This window comes from Apium graveolens, chromosome 3 (genome assembly GCF_009905375.1).
Source record: "Apium graveolens cultivar Ventura chromosome 3, ASM990537v1, whole genome shotgun sequence".
Classification (NCBI taxonomy): Eukaryota; Viridiplantae; Streptophyta; class Magnoliopsida; order Apiales; family Apiaceae; genus Apium; species Apium graveolens.
Window position 1 is genome coordinate 112,774,614 of NC_133649.1, and position 14,700 is coordinate 112,789,313.

Here is a 14,700-nt window from a genome sequence, read left to right on the forward strand (position 1 = left end):
CAAGTGCATATTTCTTCCTTGAAATTGATAAGACATTAACTGGTCCAAACAGGTCCATGTGAATAAGTTACAAAGATGCACTTGTAGAATTCACAAGCTCTAGATTTGACATGTCTTTTACTAACTCCTTTTTTACAAGGGTATTGATTGCTTTGTAATTCAGGTGAGAGAGCTTTTTGTGCCACAGCTTGCTTTGCTCAACATATTCCTTGGTGTAGAAACAACACATTCTATCTTTATTTGCTGAGAATAAGTATGTAATAAACAAGCTTCCCTTTCTTGCTCCTTTAAAAGCAACTTCGCTGGTCTTTTTGCTGATAATTGAGCATTCTCCTTTGTCAAATAAAACCTTGAATCCTCTATCTGTGAATTGACTAAAAATTAGGAGATTCACCTCAAGACCAGCAACCAGTGCTACATCTTCAATGACAACATTCCAGAAACTAAATTTCCATATCCCATTGTGAATCCTTTGTTGTTTTCTCCAAAAGTCACCAATGGGCCATCCATCTCCTCAAATTGTGATAGAAAGGCTTTATCACCTGTCATATGACTGGAGCATCCACTGTCTATGAACTATATGACCTTCCTCTCTTTGCCCTGAACACAATGAGGATTAAGGATATTTAGCTACCCAAGCAGTGTTGGGTACTTTCTTCTTGTTAACAGAATATGCAAAAGTAGAATTTGATGATTCAGAAAGAATAGTGTTTAAATTTTGATTTGCAGTTTCCTTCTTGGCTATAGACTCATTTTTTACCTCCTTGAGATTCATTCTTAGTCTATAATAGCTAGTCATTACTTTCATGTTGCAAGGAATGTAATCAAATTTGTCATAGAAGGAATAGGGGTCTTCATTCTTTGCTTCATTGTATTTGCAGGCTCCCACTTTTAGCTTACTAACAATCTTTTTACAAAGGTGAGTTAGATGACTTATAGAGACACATTTTTGAAATTGCTTCATGGGAGTATCTACAACAAATACAAAGTTGTTGCTCTTGTTCACTCCAATTTTTCCATTTATATTCATCTCTTTCTTTCCTATATTTTCAATAGTGTGGATATGAAACATCTCTATACTCATCTTTTCAATAGTTTCTTTATATTCACTTGCATCTAAATAAATAGTGGTTAGAGTTGGTACCTCTGATTTTGAAGTGGATGATTCTCCATGCTCAAGAGCCATGAATGCATAATTTCCAAATTCTTCTTTTTCGTCATCTTCATAAGTGTCATTCCAACTCTTTCCTACAGCAATATAAGCTTTCCATGTTGTTTCTTCAAGAAAGCTTCATATTTTGCTTCTAATTCCAGATATGCTTTATCCTTCTTCACTTTCGTTGGCTTCCTACACTCAGTAGCAAAGTGACCCAACTCATCACAATTGAAGTACATTATCTTTGATCTGTCAACAGATCCAGTCTTGTAGACACCTTTTCTAGCTGAGTTATACTAAGCTTTTGGTTTCCAATTATTGTTGTTGGAAGATAATCATTTGTTCTTGAAAAATATTGGCTTTTGACCCTAATTTTAGAAACTTTTCTAGCCTGGTATGCCATAGATTGGTCCATCTCATCTAGATCATCAAGGATATAGTACTCATCTTCATCTAGCTCCAAAATAACTTGTTTTTGGGGTCCTTTGTTCTTTTTCACCACAACTTGAATGACTGGAGTTTGTGCATCTTGTTCATCTTCACTTGCTTTAGTATCATCGACAACCAAGGCACCAGATTTATCTACATGTCCTTGATTTGACCTTAATGACTTTCTTTGTAACATTTTAAGTTCAAAAGTAGAATAGACATCGGCTAAAAACCGATGTCTATGAATAAAAAAATCCGATGTCTTCGTGGGTGATGTTAAAGACCCCCCATTTAACATCGATTTTAAACTGATGTTAAATAAGACGTATAACATCAGTTTTTAAAGATGTTAAATTTCTAGTGCATATCTATGAAAGGAATATGTCCTAAGTCCAATCGTGTATTAGGATTTAGGAATAACTTTTATGTAATCTGTTTTGATTTCATTGATATTAATAAAGACTTGTTTTGTTTTTATTACGGGCTCTATCTATTTAAGTGTTTAAATAAGATATACCATAGTTTAGAGTAAAGCTTTTTATGGATTATGATGAGATCATAATAGTGAGACCTAAAAAGATGATAACTCTAAACTTAAATAGTTCCTGGTCATAGGATTACTAACTGGTAATTAATAATCCGCAAAGATCGGTACATACTATGCTTGCTTCATTATGAAGGATGTCTGTTCTCATAGACATTTGTGTGGTGACACTATAGCTAGTATGTAGGTGCTTATTATAGAATAAGTTCACTGAACATGACTCGCCCAGCTGAACAACTGATGGAGTTCACTCACGTGTCAGCAGTTGTTCGCTTAGTGATAGTTGTACAAGTATCCTTAGACTTGAGGTCATCATAGTCATCTTGTGTACACTGAACTATGCTTTAGTTTAGTTCTTAGTCTCCAGGGACAATTATTAGGGCTCTTCTGGGTATAGGAATTTGTACACGAAGATAGTGTATGATCAATAAAGGATCTACCCCTTCCAGTGAAGGAAGCGGATGTTCAAGGCTGATCCACTTATGCTAGTTCAGGAATCTCTGGCCAGAGTGAATGAAATTAGAAAGGAGTTTCTAATTTGCATAGAACTACGCATAATAAATGGTAAGCAAGTGATTGAATTAGATAGGCTTGACACGAGATCCATGCCTTGTATTTAATCGGGACATTGTAGGGTAGAAGGAGTTTATTGTACGGTAACTATTCACTGACAGGTTCTTGGTATTCTAAGCAGTGAATTCATATTATCCGGATAGTCGCGATATGTTGAGAAGCATCACTCACGATGTAGAATAAATGTGATTAATTAATTAATCATATTAAATAAATTAGAGAATTTATATAAATAATGATAAAATAGTTTTATTATTATTTATTTCTACTACCGGCTTAATATTGAACCTACAGGGTCACATCATAAAAAGAGAATGATTTTATGGTGGAGGAATTAATTAATAATGGCTAATAATTATTTATTTGTGAAATAAATAATTAATTGGCAAATTTAATAATTGATTAAATGAGATTTAATTGATTATAAATTAATTAAGAAAAGTTCTTAATATTATTAATTAAGGATTTAATTTTTAGAAATTAAATCAAGAGAGAGAATTATTTCTAAAGTGTTTAGAAAAAGGATTAATAATTAAAAGGTGTTTTAATTATTAATGAGAATAATAAATGGGATAATAATAATATTATTTATGGAAAAATTTCAGCTGAAAATTTTGCCTATAAATACACTATTATAGACCCTATTTTATTCTAACCCCAGAAACCCAAAAGTTTTAGAAAACCAAATTCTCTCCACCTCCTCCTCCTCCTAAAAAGTCGTTTTCTTGGTGGATACCGGTGGAGTGCTTCACACTTGAGGAGCAACTGCTAAGGATCTCTGATCGTTGTCTCCGAATTAATTTTAAAAGGTTAGATTCGATCCCTCGAATTTTTATTCACGATTTATATGCTTTTATTTGGATTTTGTATGTGTAAAAGTATTTTTCCACGCCCCGCTGTGTTTGAAAATCCAACAATGGTGTCAGAGCATAGGTTGTATGCATATAGATCTGTGGTAAAAATTTCAGAATTTTATGTGCTTGTATGAATTAATTATGATTTTTACAAGTTATATCATGAATTAATTTTGTCTGATAAGAAATCGTTTCTCAGAATAATTTTGAATGTTGATCTGGGTTCTACAAGTGTTGTAGATCGTCTGGGTATTTTTTTTCATAATTTTATGATGTATAGATTTTTTATTATGAATTTTTGAAGTTGTTACAATTAAATTCGTAATTAAATAATTATATATATATAATTGTATGTATATATCTGTATATGCTTGTACTGCTTTTGTCTGCTGTCTGTGATTGTTACGGAGAGAAAGAAGACAGCAAAGCAAGGAAGACATTGTCAGACACGGCAGGAACAGGCAAGGCGGCGCCAGGAACAGGCGCGTATGGCACACGCGCACGGGGATGGCTATTGCGCATTTGTAGAATGCGTTACACACTTTATTGGATGAAAAAGAGTGTAACGCATCACGGGAATGCGTTACAGAATAATGCTTAGACTTCGTTTTGGGCGTGCAATATACCGTTGGATTCGTTTTTCCGAGACGGATCTAATGGAGTGATCAATTTTAGTTTATATAAAAGTTTTGAACTTTTTATATTCCATGAAGTGTTTTAAAGCTGTTTTTGATCGTTTGAATTGCTTTTAAATGCTTCATGTGATACATAGAGATGTATAATGCTTAGACTTATGTGTTAGATGATATAACATGCCTACCTTGATGTTTATTCATGTTGATATATGTGATATATGCTTAGTTTATCATGCGATGATAGATTCAGGTGAACTTAAATAAACATAAGGCGTTTGTTAGACAACCTAGTATAGTGAAATTGTTTCATAACCTTAATAACAATATTATGAATACAATCATGAGATTCTTGTGTTTATGAAACACGTAATTGAATATGAATTTTCGATATGAGAGAAAGGATGATTCTGTCAACAACAGATTTCTATCTGTAAGAAAGGGTTATTAAGTGACGCCTCTTGACAATGCTCCACCCGATCTGGGAATCGTCTGATTATTGATTATTGATTTGAAATATTTAATTTAAAAGGAAGAATTTCTTTATAATATGATTATGATTGTAACGTAATATAATCCCTCTAAAATTAAATAATATCAAGTAGTAATTGGCCAATGACACAACGGGCTTGTGTCGGTCATAGCCTTCCAACATGGTAGAAAGTAGTTTTTATTTTTGAATCATTGTCGCTTCGTGCTACAGCCGAGGGCTTTGATTTCGAAATAAGAAATACTTGTCTATTACATAGAGATGTGTACATTGAATAAGAATCTAAAGGTCGGTACGTGCTACAGCCGTGGGCCTTTGGGGACTGATTCAACTGTACGGAATGTTGGGTTAGACTTGACTTAGAATATTGAGTTTGTCATGCTACAGCCGAGACTCAATTATTCAAGAGGCTAAATTTTGATTAGGGAATAACATGAGATGTAATTGGCAAGAGTTTTCTGCCTATTGATCATTGCATGGCGGTTCGTGCTACAGCCGGGGTCGTGTAATGGAATGTAGGATCCTTATTCTCACTAGCATTATGAATGCTTAATTTTTCACGTAGGGGGTTGAATAAATTAAGAAAACTAGTGGGAGCCACTTATGAATAAAGACCCGATTCATATAGTGTTTTGAAATGAAATCGAATATTTGCTAAGTGTTGTTATGTGTTTATCATTTACAGATTTACTTTGTACGTTATGTCTTCTGCACTATCACTTAGGAGCATACTGGATGCTCACAAATTGACTGGTCCTAATTATGCTGACTGGCTTCGAAACTTGAGAATTGTTCTCAGGATTGAGAAGCTGGAATACGTGATTGACTCACCTAAGCCTACTGAACCTGCTAGCGATGCGCATAATGATGAACATTTTGTGTATCGTAAGTGGATAGATGATGCAAATGTTGCTCAATGCATCATGCTAGCTTCCATGAACATTGAGCTACAGAAGCAACATGAGCATATGGATGCTCACACTATCCTCATGCATCTACAAGAGTTGTATGATGTGGCGGGGAGGACAGCTCGATATGAGATATCGAAGGAGCTGTTCGGTTGTAGGATGTCTGAGGGATCATCTGTGAATGACCATGTACTTAAGATGATCAATTTGATTGAACGTCTTGGACAACTTGGTTTTGCCATGGATGGGGAGCTGAACCAAGACTTAGTCTTGCAATCGCTTCCGAGTTCGTTCTCGCAGTTTGTTGTGAACTTTCACATGAATAAGTTGGATGTCAGCCTTCCTGAACTCCACAACATGTTGAAGACTGCGGAATCGAATTTTCCCCCTAAGAAGAGTTCTGTTCTTCTAATTGGTGAAGGTTCCAATCCTAAGAAAAGGAAGAGGAACTCTTCCAAGAAGAAGAAAGTAGGTGAGAAAACGCCGGTTCCACCAAAAGCTGAAGATCCCGAGAGCAAAGTTGTTTGCTTTCACTGTAACAAGGTGGGGCACTGGAAGAGGAACTGCAAGGTTTACCTTGCAGAATTGAAGAAGAAGGGTAGTGAGACTACCGCTTCTGATTCAGGTATGTTCATGATAGAAGTGAATATGTCATTTCTACTTGGGTATTAGATACCGCCTGTGGTTCTCATATCTGCAATTTGTTACAGGGACCAAGGAGAAGTAGGACTCTTGAGGAAGAAGTGGTGATTCTACTGATGGGAAATGGAGCAAGAGTTGCTGCTGAAGATGTAGAATCATTTCATTTACATAGGCCTACGGGCAAGACTATTGTTTGAAATAATTGTTATTTTGTTCCCTCGATTGTGAGGAATATTATTCCCATGTTAGACTTGGGTGGATTTTTCATTTATTATTGAGAATAATGAATGTTCTATTCTTACAGATAATATTCTTTATGGACGTGGTACTTTAAATAATGGTCTGTATATATGTGACATAATTTACTTTAGATTGAACAAACTAATAAAAGAAAAGGGATGATGAAAATCTCACTTTATAGTGGCACTGCAGTCTCCATTTAGTGGACATGGAGAGAGGGCTGTAAATTTGCTAGGAATGGTACACACAAATGTATGTGGACCAATGTCTACGCAAGCCATGGGTGGATTTTCATACTTCATTACTTTTATAGATGATAGATCTGGATTCGGATATGTGTTTGATGAAACACAAGTCTGAGGCCTTTGAAAAGTTCAAAGAATATAAGTATGAAGTGGAGAAACAACCAAACATAGTATTATAACTCTTCGATTAGATCGAGGTGGTGAATACTTTAACGGAGAGTTTCTAGATTATCTCAAAGTAAATGGTATAGTCTCCCAGTGGACTCCTCCAGATTGGTATCTGAAAGGAGAAATCGAACTTTGTTAGACATAGTTTGGTCCATGATGAGCTATGCAAATCTTCCAGTATTCCTATGGGGTTATGCATTGGAAACCTCAGCATATTTACTGAATAAGGTGCTTTCCAAAATCTGTTCCTCAAACTTCGTATGAGATATGGAAAGAAAGGAAACCGAGTCTTAAACACGTTAAGATTTGGGGATGTCCAGCTTATGTCAAGTAAGTTGACCCAGACAAGCTGGAATATCGATCCGAAAATGTAGTATTGTGGGATATCCTAAAGAGACTTTAGGGTATTACTTTTACACCGATCATCGGGTGTTTGTCTCCAGACATGCTACCTTCTTGGAAAAGGAGTTTATCCTTGAAGGAAATAGTGGGAGCAAAATTAAACTTAATGAAGTTCAAGAAGCACAAACTACTACAGATCGAGTGGAAACACCTGTTCTGACTGAACAACCTTTTGTGGAACAGCCCATTCATAGATCAGGGAGAGTGTCTCGCCAACCTGAGAGGTAATATGGCCTTGTCATTGAGAATGACAATGAGTTGTCAATCATTTGATGATGACGACCCTGTGACCTATAATGAGGCTATGAGTAGTGTTGACTCAGAGAAATGGCATAGTGCCATGAAATCCAGAATGGAATCTATGTATACGGTATACAAAAGATAGATTATAGCAGATGGCCAGGTGGAGACCTATAAGGCCAGACTTGTGGCAAAAGAATTCAAACAAAGGCAATAGATTGACTTTGATGAAGCCTTTTACCTGTTGCCCTGTTATAATCAGTTCGGATTTTGCTTGCGAATGCTGCTTACTACGACTATGAGATCTGGCAAATAGCCAGATGGTTTTCTTTCCAAGGGAAATGAAAACCTAGTGTGTAAGCTGCTGCAAACCATATGTGGTTTAAAGCAAGCTTCTCGTAGATGGAACATCCGTTTTGATGAGACAATCAAAGAGTTTGATTTTATCAAAAATGTGGATGAACCATGCATCTACAAAAGGGTTAGTGGGAGCGCGATAACATTTCTTGTATTGTATTGAAATAGAGTTGACACACATAACAACATAGCAGACCCACTCACAAAGCTACTTTATGAAAGTCACTTTGATCGTCAAGATGGGTATTAGATACCAGAGTGATTGGCTTTAGTACAAGTGGGAGATTGAAAGGAATATGTCCTAAGTCCAATCGTGTATTAGGATTTAGGAATAACTTTTATGTAATCTGTTTTGATTTCATTGATATTAATAAAGACTTGTTTTGTTTTTATTACGGGCTCTATCTATTTAAGTGTTTAAATAAGATATACCATAGTTTAGAGTAAAGCTTTTTATGGATTATGATGAGATCATAATAGTGAGACCTAAAAAGATGATAACTCTAAACTTAAATAGTTCCTAGTCATAGGATTACTAACTGATAATTAATAATCCGCAAACATCGGTACATACTATGCTTGCTTCATTATGAAGGATGTCTGTTCTCATAGATATTTGTGTGATGACACTATAGCTAGTATGTAGGTGCTTATTATAGAATAAGTTCACTGAACATGACTCGCCCAGCTGAACAACTGATGGAGTTCACTCACGTGTCAGCAGTTGTTCGCTTAGTGATAGTTGTACAAGTATCCTTAGACTTGAGGTCATCATAGTCATCTTGTGTACACTGAACAATGCTTTGGTTTAGTTCGGGCTCTTCTGGGTATAGGAATTTGTACACGAAGATAGTGTATGATCAATAAAGGATCTACCCCTTCCAGTGAAGGAAGCGAATGTTCAAGGCTGATCCACTTATGCTAGTTCAGGAATCTCTGGCCAGAGTGAATGAAATTAGAAAGGAGTTTCTAATTTGCATAGAACTACGCATAGTAAATGGTAAGCAAGTGATTGAATTAGATAGGCTTGACACGAGATCTATGCCTTGTATTTAATCGGGACATTGTAGGGTAGAGGGAGTTTATTGTACGGTAACTATTCACTGACAGGTTCTTGGTATTCTAAGCAGTGAATTCATATTATCCGGATAGTCGCGATATGTTGAGAAGCATCACTCACGATGTAGAATAAATGTGATTAATTAATTAATCATATTTAATAAATTAGAGAATTTATATAAATAATGATAAAATAGTTTTATTATTATTTATTTCTACTACCGGCTTAATATTGAACCTACAGGGTCACACCATAAAAAGAGAATGATTTTATGGTGGAGGAATTAATTAATAATGGCTAATAATTATTTATTTGTGAAATAAATAATTAATTGGCAAATTTAATAATTGATTAAATGAGATTTAATTGATTATAAATTAATTAAGAAAAGTTCTTAATATTATTAATTAAGGATTTAATTTTTGGAAATTAAATCAAGAGAGAGAATTATTTCTAAAGTGTTTAGAAAAAGGATTAATAATTAAAAGGTGTTTTAATTATTAATGAGAATAATAAATGGGATAATAATAATATTATTTATGGGAAAATTTCAGCTGAAAATTTTGCCTATAAATACACTATTATAGACCCTATTTTATTCTAACCCCAGAAACCCAAAAGTTTTAGAAAACCAAATTCTCTCCACCTCCTCCTCCTCCTAAAAAGTCGTTTTCTTGGTGGATACCGGTGGAGTGCTTCACACTTGAGGAGCAACTGCTAAGAATCTCTGATCGTTGTCTCCGAATTAATTTTAAAAGGTTAGATTCGATCCCTCAAATTTTTATTCACGATTTATATGCTTTTATTTGGATTTTGTATGTGTAAAAGTGTTTTTCCACGCCCCGCTGCGTTTAAAAATCCAACAATCTAATCTTCATATATTATCATAATATGATATTTTTATCAATTTAAACATATGTGAGATAAGCAAAATATTTCAATTTACCCATTAAACTGATGTTAGTAATACCAGTAACAACGGTTTTCAAGATAAACCGATGTAAACATAACTTTTGACATCGGTTCTTTATTTCTAACCGATATCTATTGGTGGCAAACCGATATCTATAAAGCTTAATAACATCGGTTTTCTATTTTAAAATAATTTTTTTGTTGTAGTATTTAACATCGGTTTTAATTGGTATTACATCAGTTTTGTATTTTATAAAAAATTCTATAGTTTTAAATTAACATCATTTTTAATTGAAATAAACGGTGTGAAAAAACTTTGTTTAAACATAGTATAATCAAAACCAACACTAAAATTCAACACCAATATATCCAAACATAGTATTAGCTACTACACAGTTTCATCTAAACCAAACATCAACTACTAGTAAACATTCATCCATAATTTTTTATAATTATACAGAAGATTTGCTTCAAGAAGAAAATCTCTCAGCTGCTTTGTTGTTTGAGAAGCATCCTGGAAATTGACCAAGCTGTTCATAGTCTCGCTTAAGTTGGAACTGATGTTCAACCCCCTGTCTCGAGTTCTTCGAGAGCCTATTCACAACCACATCCTGCCCTTCTTCCAAAATAACCTGCAAACCAATGTCTATTATATACACTATTCTGATTAAAGGAATTTGAGATTGCTTTTATTTTTTTAATGTAAAGTTAGTAGGAGTAGTCATGTTTGATGTTTCTGGTGCGACACTGCAGATTATTACATCCCTGGATAATGAATACTCACCTTGTATACAGTACCAAAACCGCCTTTGCCAAGCTTGACGGAGAAATTACCAGTTGCCTTTGCAATTTGTATGAAATCAAGTAAAGGTAACTCCAAATATTGCCTCATATTTCTGCTAGCGGTATCACTCGTTACATTTGATTCTGGTATTTCTGCATAGGTGAGAAGGCAATGCTAACAGTGAGCCAACTTTACAGTTACGTTTAAATAAGTGAGAAGGCAATGTCATTAAATTGGTGCAGACTCTTACTCGAAACAAGTAGTTTTCTAGGGATAGAGATAAATTTTGTCCATTTTCAAATACCATATCAACAGTTGGAAAGAATTTTGGCAATTTGTACTTACAGCAAAGGATTATATGCTTCTAAATGTAAAGAGACAAACCTATGACCGTCACCATCACTGTGCAAGTCAAAACCAAATAAACAATCATCCTCAATAGCACAAGCCTGCAAAGTACTTCTAACATCAGTATAAATGCAGGCATTATTTACACGATATTGTATAATCAACAAAAGCATTACTTATAGAGTTATATCTGAAGCAAGCTGGAGTTTGGTAATTGATCAGCATACAAAAGATGACATGTATGAATCTGACAGGCTAACATGAAAAAAACTATTATGACATTCCAGTGTTCTTGACCAAATAATTATTCGGATTATCATTTAACTTGATTTAAAAGAGTCGTCATTTTAGATAAAGATGATGTTATTCCGCACAGGTGGATCTAAATGGAGGACCATGGGGGATGCGCTTGTTGGTGCTGCTTAGTCTCAGCAGCTTCCTTAAAGGGTGAGAACTTCCTTCACACCTATTAAATGAGCATCATTCCCCTACAATCTCCCTTTTAACACGTCCGACCTATACCGTGTGACTCACACATTGGGGCTCAGCAGCCACTCCCCTTGCGATGTGATCGTGCTCCCTCTTAGGCCTACTGGAGAATGTTGAATACTGTCTCTCACACCACTGTTATAGTGTTATTGCTGTTTGGTCTATCTCAACCTTAAAAACTAGCTTGTAGGGTAAAAACTTCCCTCACACTTGTTAATCCCGTTTCACAGATAGAATTCAATAACATAATATACCGAGTATGTTGTAAATCTTATATTCATACATTTATAATCTAAATTTATGAAAGATATAATGTAATTTATACTTTCTCAAGAAAATATATTCATTTACACTCCCAAATCTTCAATAAGAGTGAGACTTAGTTCTGGAATTATTGTATTTCAAGGGTCCAAAATTTCTGATTCCCCTTCTGACTAGACGCCACAATCAACTGACATTATTGGAAATCAGATAAGAAGCTATCACATAGATCGTAGAAACAACATTAACATAGTACCTGAAGCAACACAGCACCAGCAGCATCTCCAAAGAGGATACAGGTCTCTCTATCAGTCCAGTCAGTATAACGGGAAAGCGCTTCAGCCCCAATCACAAAAACATTTTTAAAGCCAGAACCTGCAATACATTGCCAAATTATGCTTTTATAAAACGGACATGAGGAAAACTTTAGGCCATTACTAAAGTTTTACACGCCTATTAAAATTGTGTTTACCTCGGATATGACTAGACCCTGAAACAAGACCTAAAATAAATCCGCTACAAGCAGTTGTTATATCATAAGCCAGTGGAGTCTTTTTGCAACCAAGTGCTTTTGGGATCTAATAGTCAATACAAAAAGAAACATAATGAAGCATTAGCATGCTAAAATTATATGAATCAGGAAAAGTTTATAAACACGAGAGTCATTTATTTATCTTTTTTTTAAAAAATCCTTGGCTAAAAACTTGTGTCATTCTGAGCTAAAACAATTTGTTTACTATATAAGGTTCATAAGTTCCCTGACTTGTGCCCAAACTGATCTAAATCTGCAAATAATACCTGAATAGCACTTCCAAACAGATTCTCAGGTGTTGACGAACATAATAAGACTAGGTCTACGTCATCAGGATTAACTTATGTCATCTCAAGAGCTTTCCTTGCTGCTTCCGCAGCTAGACCAACTAAGCTTTCTTTTCCTGAGAGGTTTATATATCAGATTAAGAGAATTATGTACTTGTGGTTAGTGTATAATTTTCTTGTGAAATATGGTTTTGTGAAGCTAAAAGATCAATCAATGCACAAATAGCAATAAACATCCACAAAGTTAGGTGACCTAACATTACATGCTTGGGCATCTTATCACCTTGTACACAGTTTTACATAAAAATTGCTCAAATAGTTTCGTTACCAACTATTTTACTTCTATAAGCAACTTCTGGTCATTTTTAAGATGATCACCAAACATATGGAGAAATGGTAGCAAGATACCCTCATAGTAAGCTAGCGAGGAAGAAAGAAACTACATTTTGATTATGTCCTTCAACATGAAAAATTTAGAAATGAACCAAATTCAAGATAATAATATGTAATGAAAGCCTAAAATCCTCGTAGATGCACCATCACTTGAAAACACAAACCCTCTATTAATAGACTTGATATCATAAACAGATACAACAAGACCCAAATTAGCAACAACCTGTCAGAAACACATTCATCACTCATTGACGCATTTACTCAAACATGTAGACTATATATATATATACACACATATATACTCAAACATGTAGCTACAGGTTTGTTAGCTTCGAATATAAATCATTTGCGTCTAGTAGTTTTCAGGCTTCTTAACCTGTTATCTTGCTGATAATACAAACCTGAACACTGGCTTCCGAAACTGAAGGAGTGTTAGGGGTATCAGAGCTGGCACTTTTGTACCTCTCTAAGAAACACAATAGTAAACTCATACAAATATACTCAATAAGGCATTAGTTGGGAGGCTAGGAAGCATATTGAGGTAGTATATTCCTATTAAGGACCTCCTTCTGTCGGAATCACAAGCGAGGTGTATCTGTAGATAAATTAACAGCCTGGAAATCCATAACAAGAAACGAATTCATAACAATGCTCAAGAATATTAAAAACAATTAAAATATTGAAAAATTACCCAATGTAGAACACTACTGAAAACGATTAAAAACATGAAAAATTGCACAACTTATATTAACATGCTCAATGTATTATGCACAATAAGAACAATCACTCGACTAATTAAAAATTAAAAAATTAGGTTTTCAAATTGAAACCCCCAATTCTAAATTAGGGTTTAAAACTTACTTAATTCAAGCTTTAACCTCCAACTCAGACTTGAACCCCGACTTAAACTTGAACTCCGACTTAAACTTCGACTTATCTTTAAACAGACAACACAGAGAGATATGAGAGCAGAGAGAGAGAGATAAAAGCCCAGAGAGAGAGAAGACAATACAAGGGAGAGACAACATTCCACACAGAGAGATAGCATATTGAGAGAGTGGTGGGTGTTCTTGGATGAGAGCACATAAGAGTGAGAGACGAGAGAGGGGACTTTTTGTTTTAATGTTACGATCTGTGTTTTATGTTTTATGATTTTGATTTTAATTTTTATTTTTTTTTAACTAAAAAGAGGGGAACATTTGGTTGAAAAGAGGGGGGAATTTTTCTAAGGCAAAAAATAAGGGGGAAATCTCTAAGAGGGAATGAATTATTTGGTTAAGGGGGGAAATGGGGAAGGCGCGCTGATTAAATTTTTTAAAACAGACTTTTAACATCGGTTGGGCTAAAACACTGATGTTTATAAACACAAAAGACATCGCTTGCTCAAAACTGATGTCTAAAACACCTTTTACATCGGTGCATTAAGCAACCGATGTCTTTGAAGCGATGTCTATTCTACTTTTTCTAGTAGTGAATGTCATTGTGCTCAAGTTCATTCCTTCTCTTATAACTTATATCTTCTGTTCAAGGTGGTCAGGAAGAGATAGCAATAAATTTAGGTTCACCTCCTCAGCTTCATAATACTTATCATGAAGTTGCAAGTCATTTATCAATTTGTTAAACCTTTCAAAAACTTCATTAATTTCTTCTTTAGGCTTTGCTATAAAACCCTCATACCGAGACACCAGTATCCTCCTTTAAATTGACCTAACTTCCTATGTTCCCTCACACATAATCTCTATTTTCTCCCAGAT